This window comes from Lontra canadensis, unplaced genomic scaffold (assembly GCF_010015895.1).
Source record: "Lontra canadensis isolate GAN:19392208 unplaced genomic scaffold, GSC_riverotter_1.0 scaffold65, whole genome shotgun sequence".
Lineage (NCBI taxonomy): Eukaryota > Metazoa > Chordata > Mammalia > Carnivora > Mustelidae > Lontra > Lontra canadensis.
The window spans coordinates 11,511,986-11,526,943 of record NW_022631059.1 but is presented as its reverse complement, the minus strand read 5'-3'; the positions used below and the strand labels follow the sequence as shown (position 1 = coordinate 11,526,943).

General features: G+C 47.7%; 1 protein-coding gene across 2 annotated transcripts in view; it reads right to left on the bottom strand.

The window, feature by feature from the left end:
- Positions 1 to 9,977: 9,977 nt before the first annotated feature.
- The window catches only part of KCNB1 (potassium voltage-gated channel subfamily B member 1), a 105,263-nt gene continuing 100,282 nt past the window's right edge, over positions 9,978 to 14,958 (bottom strand). Inside the window, exon 4 of one of the 2 annotated variants that reach the window (XR_004385172.1) lies at positions 9,978 to 11,159. The gene's annotated coding sequence lies outside the window, so the exon portion shown is untranslated. Of the gene's footprint in view, positions 11,160 to 12,413; positions 12,722 to 14,958 lie in introns of those variants that run through there. The other variant, XR_004385170.1, reaches the window with a different exon arrangement.

Here is a 14,958-nt window from a genome sequence, read left to right as displayed (position 1 = left end):
TTTTGTGAGTTTAGCTGCTGTCTTCCCAGGCCAGCTCTAAGTGCCTGAATTGCCAGAGCTCTGAAGTCTGTACCTTTTGGAGTTCCACATAGGTACCATTTTTGCAGCACCCTAAGAGTGATGCCTGTTTTAATCCCCTAAAAGGCGCTGTAAGTTAAGTGAACTTTTCTCCATTTTCAGAAGAGGAAACTGAGGCTCAGGAGAGTCAAGTGACAAGGTCTCATCACAACAAGGTCTCATGATTAGGAAATGCTGGAGCTGGGATTCAAACTGGACTCAGAGCCTGTGCTCTTGACCAAATAGGGAGGCAGAAGCCCTCGTGGTGGGCAGCTTGCTTACGGGTACCCAGAAGGCAAAGCCATCTCTTGGGGGTCGTAAAATTGGACATTTGCCTACACCTCCCTCTGGAGAGTGTTGCAGGAGCTTCTGCAGAGTGGGGGAATCTGCTAGGGAGGGAGAGGGAATTTCCACCAGCCAATACTTTAAAAAGATCAGAAATGTGTTGAGGATGGAGGTGGGGGTCAAGCAGTGTGGTGCTCCTGGAACCTTGCCCCACAGCTAAGGAACTCAAGACAACGGCCTTTGGAGGATGAATGACCAAACTCACTGCAACCAACTTTAGCAAAAAAAGGAAAATTATTAACTCACGCCATTAAAATATTGAGAATAGGGCTGCCTTCAGGTTTGGCTGGATCTAGGGTTTTAAAGGTTGAAGCTCTCATATCATTTTCTTTTGGCCCCGCTCTTCTCTGTGTTGGGTTTATTCTTAGGCAGTCCTCTTGTGGGGTATGGATGACTGCCGGGAGCTCTAGACTTTCTTCCTCCCAGTTTAGCATCACCAAGAGGACAAGCACTTCTCATTTCCAATGGCTTTATACTTAGCTCCTTAGCTGAAGTCCTGGGGTTGCTACTTATTTGCCTGGCTCATCTCACCTGCTCATCCCTGAACCAATCAGGCAGTAGGGAATGGACTGCTCTGGGTCTGTGCCAGGGGCACATCCCTGGAACTAGGGGAGGGGCCAGTCCTTCTTGAACCATTTAGACCAGGGATGGGGAACGAACGAATGGCTCGCCCAAAGGAAATGCGGGGTGCTGGTAGCAGGAATGGGAGCTGGGCAGGTCCCAAGACAACAGATACCATTCTCATGGGAAGTACTGGCTATTTGGCTTTGTCACCAGCTTGCTTTGTGACCCTTTCTCCTCCTGGACCCCAATTTCCCCATCTATATAGTGATTATCTTCATGGATTCATCCGGCTCTGAACTTGTAAAGCCCATAGGCTTCATTTAGCCAACGGCCCCACATCCTAGCTTAACAGACGCAAGCTGTGGCTTAGGAATGCATGGCCTTCACAAACCCTGAGATTGAACTTGGGACAAGACACCCAGCCTCCTGTTCCTGCCCATCGCGGCAGGGTACAGCCTGTGATGGTGGGAAGGAAGGGCTCCAAGGAGTTTTCTTTGCACATCTCCAGTGTTCTCCATCTATAATTGGCTCCGAATGAAATGATCTCATCCCTAAACACTGAGGAAGAAGGGTGGTGGTTGGGGGGGGGGGGTGGGAACAGCTATCTGGCAGCATCTGACATAATTTGTGACTAACCCGTTTCCCTCCGGAAAGAGAGATGGTCCGCTCGCTTGAAGAAGTAGAAGTTTGAGAAAAATGTCTTGGTAATCCACTGAGGAGCCTCCAGCTTTTGGGGGCTTTTGAGAGGGCTGAGATATTTCTCCACTCCGTCTAAACCTGGTATCTTCTGACCGTTGCCCACAAGTCAGCTTGACCACCTGTCATGTCAGCCACTGGCCGGGGAGGAGGTGAGCATGGCCAACCCATCAGGCAATTTGTCTTGTATGGATTCTCGATGGGCTTCTGTGGCCAGCTGAAACTCGTTTACATGCCCATACATTAATTTTGAAAGATGGGCTCCTAATCAACTCTGAGAAAGCTTGTCACAGCACCATCTGCTTGGCGCTTGTCACTATCGCATTACATAAGAGGAAAGACATTTTTAAAGAATGCGGCTGCATTTAGTAATTGGATCGCCGGAGAGGAGCCAAGCCGGGGCGGATGGCACCGTGATTCAGAAATGCCACAGGCCCTTCTCCAGGGCGGGGCGGCCTCCCCAGATTCCACGGGGTGTCATCCGAGCCCCGAGTGCAGCCCAGCTTGGGGGACAGGCCTGAGATGGCGTCTGTTCTTCTTGTCTTTCTGTTCCTCTCTTATTCTCTCCTTCCTCCCGTTGGTTCTCCCTCACCTGCCATCTCAAATCAGTTCTACCACATAATAGCAATAACCAAATGACTTTGCTTCCTTGAGCCCTGATTTCCTCATCCGGAAAACGGGGGTGATGAGAGAGGGTGGCTGTGCCATTTAAATGCGGTAATACATCTGAGTTCACACCTTGGGACTAGACCCTCAGAGTTATCAACATCATTTTGAGGGAAGGGTCTTCTGTTTCTTCAATAGGCCAACATACCTCTGCCTCTGCCTCAGGGCCTTTGCATGTGCTGCTCTTTCTTTCCGGAATACTCTTTTCCTGTATCTTTGCATGGCTGTCTTCTGATTCTGGCCCAGCTCCAATGTCACCTGCTCAGATGGGCCCCCCTTAACCACCTTAAGCAGAGTATTCCCTGCCCTGTTCCCTCCAGTCATACACATTCATCTCTACTATTTTCTTCTCAGAACTTGTCATCTGTCTCCCAGAGGACCAGCTCTGTATCCCTAGCACCTAGACCATGGCCCGGCACATGGTAGGTGCTCCATAATTATTTGTTGAATGAATGACTAAACTTGTTAACTCCTCATGACATTTCCCATAAAGCAGGGGCAGGTGGGGAAGTGACTGCCCAGGGTCACATAGCCCAGGGAAGGGAGGGAGGGGAGGGGGGGATGCAGGTGTCCTGCTTCCAAGTTTCCTGTGGCCCCCAGGTGGCAACAGGGCAGACATTTGGAACTTTGGGCCCGCCCCACCACCCAGAAGGGTTCAAGCAAGGAGGAAGCCCAGGGAGCAGCCTCTGAGAATGGTTAAGAGTGAGCCAGCCAGGCAGCTAGGAGGCAAGACTGTTTACAGGAGCTGGGGCCATCTCCATGATAACTGGTCAGCCTACAGCTTCCTGCCTCACTAGGGAGGAGGTTTATACTTGGCTGGGATGCAGTGAGACAATGGGCATGGGGACTGGCAGAGGAGAGGGGACCCTAAATCCCCAGTATGGGAAGTCTTGTTTTTGAGAGCTGTCTAAAGGCTGGAAGAACCTGGTGATACTACATAAGTTTCATGTCTGTGTGCATGTGCGTGTGTGTGCATGTGTGTGCGCGTGAGTGCGTGTGTGTGTGTGTGTGGTGTGTGTGTGTCGGGGAGAGTCTGGGTTGTATGCAGCCAAGGTGCCTGCATTTGAAACCTTCTGCACTGTGACATTTTGTGCAAGAGAATTAACTTCTTGGTGTCTCAGTTCCATCCAGTGTAAAGTGAACAAGGACAGTAGTGCCTTCTAGGGTCATTACGATGATTAAATGAGAAGGGGCACCTGCTGGCCCAGTCAGAAGAGCATGTGACTCTTGATCTCAGAGTTGTGAGTTTGAGCCCCATGTTGGGGGTAGAGATGACTTAACTTTTTTTTTTTTTTTTTTTTTTTTAAAGAGAATACTCTTAGAATGTACCTGGTATTTCTGGAAATCAACTTATATGTGACTTCGGTTGCGTTCCTCCTATGGCTGTGGGGGGTGTGGTCTTAGTCATTCTCAGGAATCTCCACTTCCCTGGCTTTTTTTCATTCATTTAACAAATATAGACCATCCCTTAGGGTGCCAGGCAATGTTCTAGAGGCTGGGAACACAGCAGGGAACAAAGCAGGTGACAATCTCTGCTTGCGTAGAGCTGATATTCTAGCAGGGTAGATAGACATTAAATACGGTAAAAAGGAAGCATACTATGTTAGATGGTTTTAAGTGTTAAGGAGAAAAATAAAGCAAGGTCAGGGGATGTGGACTGTAAAGTGGGGGTTGCAATTTCAGACAGTGGTACCCCTCACGGCACAAGCAGAAGGAGGCAAAAGATTAACTAGGGCAAGAGCATCCTAAGCTCAGGGGAACAGCCAGTGCAAAGGCCCTGAGGCAGGAAAGTGAGCATGTATGAGACTGTATTGTGTCATTGTATCTCTTGGTAGGTCTGCATGTGTGTGGTGTTATGTGGTACCCATTTAGTGTATATGGGTCATTATGGATGGAGATGTTTGTATATGTTTTTCGTACATGGGACTGCTGAGTTCAGCCACAGAGATTGTGCCTGAATAATTCAGGGGATGCCATCCCTGTAGATTGCAATGGAATGGGGCATCCTGGAGGTGTGCCGTGCAGTGGCCCTGTGCATATTTATAAGTAAATATTATAAGAACATGTCTGTGAAAATGTCTGTATGTTCATGAGTCTGGACATTTGGGTATAAGTGATATGTAAATGTGTGTATATGGATATATCTTTATCTAAAATGCTAGTATTTTGTTTATCATGGACTTTTGTCTTAATATTGATTTTTTAAAAATAGGATTTATCTTAATTGAGAGGGAGGCAAATCATAAGAGATGCTAAACTCTAGGAAACAAACAAGGTTGCTGGAGGGGAGGTGGGGGGTGGGGAGAGATAATTGGGTGATGGGCATTAAGGAGGGCACTTGAGTGTCTGCCTTCAGGTTCGGTCATGATCTCAGGGTCCTGGGATCGAGTCCTGCATCAGGCTCCCTGCTCAGCAGGGGGTCTGCCTCTGCTCCTTCCCTTGCTCATTCTCTCTCTCTCTCAAATAAATAAATCTTTAAAAAAAAAAAAAAGAAGGGCACTTGATGTAATGAGCACTGGGTGTTATATGCAACTGATGAATTCTACCTCTGAAACTAACAAAAAATAGGATTTTTCTTGACTACTGAGTGTTTTGGGTGCACCCCCCCTCCATTTTATGCCATGATGAGTGCCTCCCTCTCCTTACCCTGGTCTTGGACCTTCTCTGCCCCGGGGATGGAAAATGAATGTGAGGGAGGCCTAGCTGAGGCAAGGGAAGCCCTTCCTTCCAGTTTCTTCCAACATCTGTGCTTATCAGTACATAACCAGAATCCAAACCCAGTTTGGGCACCTCTTGTTCCTTGGAGATAAGATCTGCTGAGGCCTGACTGCATGAGAGGGACTTGCATAAATTATTTCATTTTATCCTTACAACCACCCTTTGATGGAGATATTTGTTCATTTGATGGAATGTATCTTTATTTAGGGCCTACTATGTGGTAGGAGTCCCATCTGGCATTCCTGCTGGTCCAGCATTTATTCCTTGTCTTTCCAGTAACGGCACCCCCGGTTTTCTTTTAGGGTACCTCGCCTGTCCCCCTCATGGTCTGATTGGTTCAACCTGGGCTTTCTGTACCCCTCCCCCTAGCTCAGGGGTGGCCCAATCAGCATAGTCCATCCATCTGGCCATAGTGATTGATTATGGGATGTGCTCGTGACCACATTGTTCCAGAGTGAATTATGGTTCTTTGGCTGCCTTTTTGGGAAAAAAAGAGCTCTCTCTCCACCCAAATGTTTAGCTGTAAGAAAGCTATAACCCTGGAGCTCCTAGTGAGGATCCACTACATGGAGAGAGATAAAAAACTGAGTCCTTGTGACATTTTTAGGGCTCCTAGATCCAGCCATACCTGAAGCCATTACCCTAAGACTTTCTAGTTCTAAGGGTTTATTTTTAAGAATTTTTAACTAAGCCAGTTTGAGAGGGCGTCTGAAATCCTGCGCTTAGCATCTTTATATATTATCTCCTTTCATTCAGAGATGAACTCCCGGGGGAAGGAGCTATGCTGATAAAGAAACAGTCTCAGCCAGGTAAGTGGCTTGTCCAGAGTCACACAGCAGTTTGGTAGTTGGAGCAATAGACAAAAGGCCTGAGTCCCAAATTAGCTACCATTTTGCTCTGTGACCTTGATCAAGTCATTTCTTCAATATGAGCCTGTCTACCCAACTGTAAAATGGGGAAAATAGTAGTGCCCATCCCATTAGGTCGTCGGGAGGGTAAATGTGATGACCAGTGTGCATAAAGTGCCTAGAACAGGGCTGGGCATGAAGCACTGAACGTGAGCTCTTACTCCTGTGGCTCTTTTTTTGACGGAAGGAGGTGGGTCTGGGGGCTTCACCCCTTGCCTGCAGCCAACACGCGCCCTGCCCCCTGGCTGGTCAGAGACTCCCAGCAGCCCCCGGTGGTGCCTTCACCCACCTCCTGCCAGATGCGCAGACCTGGCTCGCTTAGCCGGGAAGTAGGCACTTAAGAAGCCACTTCCCCAGTTTCTCTTTTAATTTTCGTTACATAAATTTCGCATTTCCTGGAATAGAGATCTTGAACGGCTGGACTCGTTTGAAAATCGAGTCTGCAAAGGACCTCATTTATATTAATGGGGCCTCGAGTCTAGCTTGCAGGGAGTCAGAAACAAGGATGGATGGTGGGGACTCCCGGGCTGAGCGGCTCCAGGCTGAACCCAGGCGCTGCCTTGGGTGAGCAGATGTCTGTAGATTCCAGCTGGGACCACTCCTATTATGGAGGGGGCTCCTGGAGGCAAGGATTGTGTTGCTGCCGCGTCTAACCACCCCGCGGTGGCTGCCCACTGCTCAAAGTGACCCTGCTTGACAAGGCACTGTGTGACGGGCCCCAGCTGACCTCTCCCGCCTCCTTCCCACCCCCCCTTCTTCTTGTATATCCCTCTCCAGCCAAGCTGACCTCCTGAGACTATTTCTGCCTCAGGAACTTTGTCCCTGCTGTGCCCTCTGCCTAAAACGCTGTTCTCCCAGCTCTTTGTGTGATTGGCTCTTTACTGTCAATCAGATCTTGCTTCACAGTCACCACCTCCGGGAGGCTTTCCCTGATTGCCCATCCCTCTAGAGTAACAATCCTCAGTCACTCTGCATTTCACAGTCTACACTCTGGTGCAGAGAGGTCACAAACAGTAACAAACACGCAGTGCCAGACAGACAGGATTGACTCTGACAAGGCTTTCCAAGCTACAACACGTTAATTCACACCACAGTCCTCGGAACTAGCTCTTGTTAGTACCAGTTCATGAAGCGCGGAGAGTTGAAATACCTTACCCAGGGCTACCCGGCCAGAAGGTAGAGGAGTCAGGATTTGAACCCAGGCCATCTTGCTCCCACATTTGCTGGGTTAAGCAGCTCACTGAAGTCACAGGAAGTTAGAGCTTCCTGTCACAAGGACTGCAACGGTGTAGGCTCAGGAGGCTGTGGGAGGCCAGGAAAAAAAAAAACCCCACCTGATCCTGCCTTTGAAGGATCAACAAAACTCCCTAAAAGATGTAGTGCCTCAGCTGTGTCTAGAATTTATTTATATTTAACTTTATGTTATAGCTTAAGAATTTTTAACCTTTCCACGCTGTCCGCAGTTACGTTTTTAAGTAATGGGTTTTATTCCAGGGACAAACAGTGCTATTCATCATTTTTGGGTAGTTGTGTGTTTGCATTTTTTATATTTTTCCAAATGCTGCAAAGGATCTGAACTTTGGAAGGTAATGAAGGGCTTAAGAGCTTGGGCTCCGGACCTGGGTTCAAACCCCAGCTCCTCTCCTTGGCTCCAAGGACTCTACACGCCTGGGGCAGGGGACACCTCCAAAGTCACCGAGGTGGTTAGACCAGTGATAACTGGAAGGCCCCGCCTCCTCACCACCGTCTATGCCTTGGTGACAGGTGAGACCCAGGCTCCCCAGACCCAAAAGGGGCTGAACTGATCTTCTCTCCTGCTTAGCAGGTCCTTGGAAATTAGGTTGGTTTAAGAAAATAAAGTAATGTGAGGCACCTGGGTGGCTCAGTGGGTTAAAGCCTCTGCCTTAAGCTTGGGTCATGATCCCGGGGTCTTGGGATCGAGCCCCGTGTCGGGGGTTGGGGGGAGTCCTCTGCTCAGCCCTAGCCTCTCTCTCTCTGCCTGCCTCTCTGCCTACTTATGATTTCTGTCTGTCAGATAAACAAATAAAATCTTTAAAAAAAAAAAGAAAAGAAAGGAATGTGATAATTCAAGGAGGAACTAGTAGGAGTAGCTGCCTCTGGGAAGGGAAACTGGGTGGTGACCAGAGGGGGCGAGAGAGAGATTTTCCCTGCGTAACCCTTTCACACCTTTCCGACTGACACCCTGTGACATTATTCCCTAGTAAATAAGTAACCATTAAATAAAACAAAAAGCAGGGAATGTATCATTTTCACGTATCTCTGTGGATGAAGCTTTATATAGTATATTCATTTTCTTTCTTCACCTCAACAACCTGGGAAGTCGTTATTGGGCCCCTGCCTGACACCTCAGAAAAGTGAGCCCTTGGTGGGCGGCAGGACCTCACTTCAGGTCACATGGTGAATTATGCGAGAACGTGGACTCCAGCCCAGGTCTCCTGACCTTCGGATCGGGCAGTCTCTGCCCCACCAGGGACATTTCCTTCCCCAGTGGAAGCCATGTTGAGGTGTGGGTTGGGGGGCTGCCAATACTGTAGAGTGGTCATGCAGCGATGCATGTCACAGATCTGGGTTTGAGTCCAGGGTCTGTCACTTGCCTGTTGTGGGATCTTGGGTAAATCCACTAACCCTGTGGGGCCTCTGTTCGGCAGTGGCCAGCCTGCAAGATGGCTTCCGGTGATGCTCATGTCCTTGTATTCCCTCCTTCGGGTCACCCCGGGCCACAGTGAATAGGGCTGACCTGCATGGCCTAGAGGATACTGCAGAAGAGGCAGTGTGCGTGACTTCCAAGTCTGGATAAGAAAAACACATTGTGACAGTGGACTATTATCAGACTTAAAAAGGGAGGCGCCTGGGTGGCTCACTGGGTTAAAGCCTCTGCCTTCGGCTTAGGTCATGATCTCAGGGTCCTGGGATGGAACCCCACATCGGGCTCTCTGCTCGGCGGGGAGCCTGCTTTCCCTCTCATTCTCTGCCTGCTTCTCTGCCTACTTGTGATCTCTGTCAGATAAATAAATAAACTCTTAAAAAAAAAAAGGAAGGGAATTCTGCACACAGGCGAGACAACCTTGGGGACATGATGGTGAGTAAAATAAGTAAGTCGGCCACACAAAAAACCCAAATGCTCTATCATTCTACCTATAGGAGGTACCTAGAGGAGTCAAAGTCGTAAAGACAGAAATCGCAATGGTGGTTGCCAGGGGCTGGGGGAAGGAGAGTGGACAGTTACCGTCTAATGGGTTTAGAGCTTCAGTTCTGCGGGGAGGGACGGTGGCGATGGTTGCGCAAGAGTGGGAGTGGACTTAATGCCACGGAACTGTGCGCTTAAAATGGCTGGGAGGGCACCTGGCGGGCTCAGTCAGAGGAGCATGTGGCTCTCGATCTCAGGGTCATGAGTTTGAGCCCCATGTTGGGCGTAGAGATCACTTAAAAATAAAGTCTTTTAAAAAAGTGGCTGGGGATGGTAAAATTTATGGGATGTGTGTTTTGTCACAATAAAACAGTTGTGGGGGAAACACACCATAGCTTCTGTCTTTCTGTTGGATCGTTCACCCTGAGGAAGCCCTCAAGAGGGATGTGAAGACATTCAAGGAACCCTATGGACAAATTCAGGTGGGCAAGAACCGAGGCTTCCCGCCAACAGCTCTGCATCGACCCACCAACCATGTGAGGGCGCCATCTTGGAAGTCAGCCTTTGGGCCCAGTCAAGCCTTCAGACAACGGTCCTGGCCGGGTCCTTCACGGCAACCTCATCAGAGAGTCCCTTCCAGAGCCACGCAGCTAAGCCACTCTCAAACCCCTGAACCACGGAAGCTGTGTGAGATAATAAATATTTATGGTTGTTTGGAGCCCCTAAGCATTGGGATAATTTGTTACTTTAGCAATAGAAAACTGACATAGTTCCTCATCTGTAAAATAAGGATAATGATCATCTCGCGGGGTTGTTGGTGATGATAATTTTATGATGATACCCATGGTGATAATTTCATAGGTTGTGTTTCATAGGGTTGTTGCTGAGAATTAATTAGCAAATCACGTAAAGGGCTTGGAACAGGGCCTGACGCGCAGTAAATGCTCGGTGAGTGTTAACGAGCATGATTTCATGTGCTCTATGATTTCTGGCATTGGTAGGAGCTCAGCTAGACAATAGCTCTCCATTAAAGAACGCATGTAGGCTGTAGGTTGCAGTGGCGGTAAAAATTATAAGAACAGTGAGAGCTACCATTATGGAGTGCTCACTGGATGCCAAGCTTTGGGCTAAGCAATTTACTTCTTTTCCTCGAAGCCCTCCAGCAGCCCCTTGAAGTGGACATTATTATTTTCCCGTCTTACAGACTAGAAAACCAGGATCCAGAGAAGGAAAAGGACTGGCCCTAGGTCACATAGCAAAGCAGTGCTGTAGTTAGAATTTGAGCTCAGATGCTTCAGACCCCAAGTTTTCTCTTTGCCATCACTTAGACTGAGCTGCAGCTTGATGAATCCCCGCCCCCCAAAGCCCATCTTTCTCCTCCAGCCAGTTCCTGCTCATTAGCACAGAAGGGAAATTGCCAACCCATTTGACAAGTGGGTCCTTTGTTCCTGAAACGTCCCTTCTGCCAGTGTCAGTCTCCCTTCTGCTCGGGAGACCAGAGAGTAGGTTCCCTTAGAAATTTTTCTTTTTCTGATTGCAGTGTCCTCTCCCAAACTCTCTCCTTCCAGATTCAGGATTGGCAATAGGAAGGACACACGCATCCAGAAAAAGCACAAAACGACCTGCCCAGCCTTCGTCCCCTGTAGTGTCTCCTCTCGGGCAGTTTATTCAGGCCCGAACCTTTGCAGCCTGGCACCTTCAGACATGCTACCAGCTGGCTTTTCACAAAAGCTCTCCTAATATTTGCTCTGGGGACATGTGGCCATCAGGAGGGGCATGTCCCCAGACAGGCGATGAGCTCAGGACATGGGCATCACCACACCTGCTCCTCTCCCCGAGGAGGAGGGGAAACAGTTGGGCGACTCCTGACAACACAGCGTTTTTGGAGCCCGTGTGTGTTCTTGTGTGTGGGCAGGAGGGCAGATGGGGCCTGGCGGGAGGGGCAAGGATGTTTGCACCTGCAGTGTGGTAGTGGCTGTGCTGGGCCTGCTTTCTCCCATGTCATTGCTTCTCGGCTATTTCTGAATTGCAGGAAGAAGTACATTTTGCATCATGACCTGTAACACACACAATTGAAATGGAAATTGCATGAATCTGTACTTATATTATGAGCAATGCATTCTATTCTCTTCTGTTCTAGTCTATTTCTATTCCAGCCAAGTTGTTCTTTCATTAAAAAAGTAACAGTCATGACCTGTGAAATAAATTGCGAAGTCCCGTAACACAGGTTTGTAATCTGGGTCTGTGAGCTTGCAGGAGACAAAACTCCCTCTATTTATTTTCACTGACCTCCAGCTGACCTGTAACACTTCCTTTAGTTGCCAACGCAGGCAACAAATCATCTTAGTATTTGCAGTACTTGTGATGTTGTCACTGATACAAATTGTAGATGATTTTGTGTTCCATTATAGTTGTTGCAGATGACTTAAAACAGCATTGACGTTCTTCCACTTCTCAAGGGTTTTGGTCATTAGTAGACCCTCTACGAGATCTGCTTGTTTGTTAATAAAGAAACACATGTATTACTGTATCACATCGTTAAAATATTTTAATAATTGCATTTCAATAGAGTAGGTTTCTTTTGTAAACCCATGCGTCATATTTCATGCACTTAAAATTACTTTTCTGAGAGGGTGTGCATGGGGCTTATCAGACCACCTGGTGGTCCCAGGCACGCAAAGTTTAAGAACCCCTGCAGGAGTGGTCCCGGCTCAGTTTATAAAATGCTGTCCCAAGCTGTAAACTTCAGGGGAGCAGTGCCCTATGGTCTCTAACACATGTGCGCCCCCTGAGCCAACACTGAAAACACACCAGTGGCCAACATTTGTGTAACACTTACCTGTGCCCACCTCTATACAAAGAACCTTATGGATCATTTGACTTAATCTTTATGCCAGCCTTATTAAGTGGGTGCTATTTTTTTTTTGCCCCATCTCTCTCTCTTTACCCAATTTCACTTTTCTTCACACCAGTGTGTCAGACATCTTAATCTGTTAATTGGTAGCCTTCCTCTTGAGGATGTGTTGTTCTTGTCACATTTCTTGTAAGACAGGTCAACTGGCAACAAATTCCTTCCATTTCTGTTTGAGAAAGTCCTTATTTCTCTTGCACTCTTGTGGGGTAATTTTGTAGGGTATAGAATTCTAGGTTGCTGGGTTTTTCCCTTTCTTTTCTCTCAACACTTGCCATCTCTCATTCCATTCTTTTCCTGCTTTCATGGTTTCTGAGACATCAGGTGTAATTCTTATCGTTGGTCTTTTACAGGTGAGGTGTTTTTTCCTCTGGATTCTTCCAGGTTTTTTTTTTTTTTTTAATCTTTGATTTTTCTCTAGTTTGAAAATGACATGCCTGGTGGAGTTATTTTGGGGAAATTTATGCTTCTTGGTGCTTCCTGGATCTGTGGTTTAGTCTGACATTAAGTTTTGGAAATTCTCAGTCATTTTCATTTCAAATATTTCTTCTGTTCCTTTCTCTCTTCTCTTTCTGGTATTCCCGTTATGCAGATGTCACACCTTTTATAGTTGTCCCACAGTCCTTGGATCTTCTGTTTTTTTAGTCTTTGTTCTCAACGCTTATAAGTTTTTGAATTTATGCTCTACTGGAGGGAGGAATTTATCATCTATTAGAGGGAGGAAAACAATAAAATATAGTGTGTCAGAGATGGTGTTATGGAGAACAATGCAGAAGGGGACAGCCTATGAGAGGTATGCGTGTGTGGGTAGGGGATGTTGCCATTATAACCAGGATTGTCAGATAAAGGGGATGCCAAGAAGGTGACACCTGAAGGTGGTGAGGGAATGAGCCATGAGGCCAGCCTGGAAAAGATGTTCCAGGCATAGGGGACAGCCAGTGCAAAGGTCCTGGGGTGGAAGTATGCTTGGTGTATTGGAAAATTGAATGGTGGCCAATGTGTCTGAAGAGGACTGAGGGAAGGGAAGAGTAATCAGACAGGAGATCCAAGAGGATTGAGGGTTCAGGGGTGGGGACTGGAAAGGGGCAGGATCATCAGGTGAGTCCACTCTGGGCATGTCTGAGGAACAGTGAGGAGGCCAGTGATAATGGAGCCACACAGCCTCAGGAGAAAGCAGGGGGTAGTGAAATCAAAGAGACAGTGGGGCTAGGGGATGTATGGCCTTGCAGACAGCACCAAGGACTTTGGATATTATTCAGAATGCGATGAGAAGCCTCTGGAATGTTCTGACAATGAAGTGACATAATCATACTGACAGTTTGACAGGATCCCTCTGGCCACTGTGCTGAGAGGAGCTTGAATGTGATCAAAGGTAGAAGCAGGGAGCCTGGTCTGGAGGCCATCGCAATCATGAGGCGGTAGACAGCGATGGGGTGGCCCCACATGGCGGCGATGCAGGGTTGAGCAGCACAGATTCCAAATCTATTTTGGAGGCAGAGCCCACAGGAACCGCTGACAGGCCATTCATTTAGCACTGTTTGTTATCACAAAAGTTTGGAAGCAACCTTAATGCTCAGCTGTAGGAGACTAGCAATTACTGTGTACAACAGAACACAACACAGGCTCCCAAGAGAATGAGGAAGCTCTTCATGCATTAATACAGAAATACAGAATGATCTTCAAGATCTATGAAATGACAAAAGCAATCTGCAGAGCCGTGTTTATGGTATATTACTATTTGGGTGGGTAAAATAAAATAAAACACACACACACACACACACACACACACACAGATACACACATGGTCCTTGGATATGCTGTTCTGGGTTTGGTTTTTTTTTTCCTAGTCTTTATTCTCTTTGCTTTCCAGTTTTTGAATTTATGTTCTGTTGAAGGGAGGTCAACAATAAACAAAATGTGTAAATAAAGTACAGTGTGTCCGAGGCAGTGTTACAGAGAACAATAAAGAAGAGAAGGGGGATGGAGCACCAGAGTCGGGTGTGTGACTCTTGTAGGCACCTGAGGCATGTTGATAAGAGGTGGTGGGGCCAAGAATGCCCACGTACAGTTAACACGAGAGCCAAATAACCAGAGTTTAGACTTTGGTCCATGCACATGGCACCCGGCGGTGGGGGAAACGTTGCCACTGCTTGCATATCGGGGTGACAAGCCTGTTACATTTTCAGACCATCTCTATTTCAGGTGAAGAAGCTAGTGCTGCCCCCCCAGGTCCCCGATTCAGCCTCTCCCGCAGATCTCACATCCCCATTTCCCTATGCCCTCCCAAAAATAATACAAACTCCACCAAGCTTGTTTTCTCCATACCTTTTTATTGAACTGTGCATACTTCGTTAAAGGACCATTTGCCTAGAAATTCTTGAACATTTGGACATATTTTACAAGACAGGACAGCAGCTGGAGGTCACAATTTCATCTCATCACATGCATAAAAAGACACAAGTTTTTTGTTGTTTGGTTTCTGTGTGTGTAAGTGTGTCTGTGTATGTGTGCATGTGTGTGCGTGTGCACAGGCACACACACACACAATGTTCATTTTCACTTTTACAGGAAGGACTAGAGACATCAACGGACCAGAGATGAACAGGACCCACAAATGTGACCCCAAGAAAAGAGTGGCTAAGGACATTGGTCATTTATGGCTAATGTGATTGGCTTGGCCCCCATCATGGGTGGGGTGATCAGAATGGCTTTGCTGGCAGAAAAGCCTCAACCTCACACCATGGTTCCTGGGAGGGACAGAGGGTCTTAGAGCTGATGGAATTGGGGCACATGCTACCTTTGGGGGCACTGGGGTCAGAAGAAAGGAAGACCCATTAGCTCTCAAAGGTGGAGGGCAGGTTTGCCCTCCTTTCCAGCTGGACTCCCATGGCTCAGGGAATGCAATCCAGTTTCCAGATGTCAGCTCCCAAATTCCTGCCCCCAGC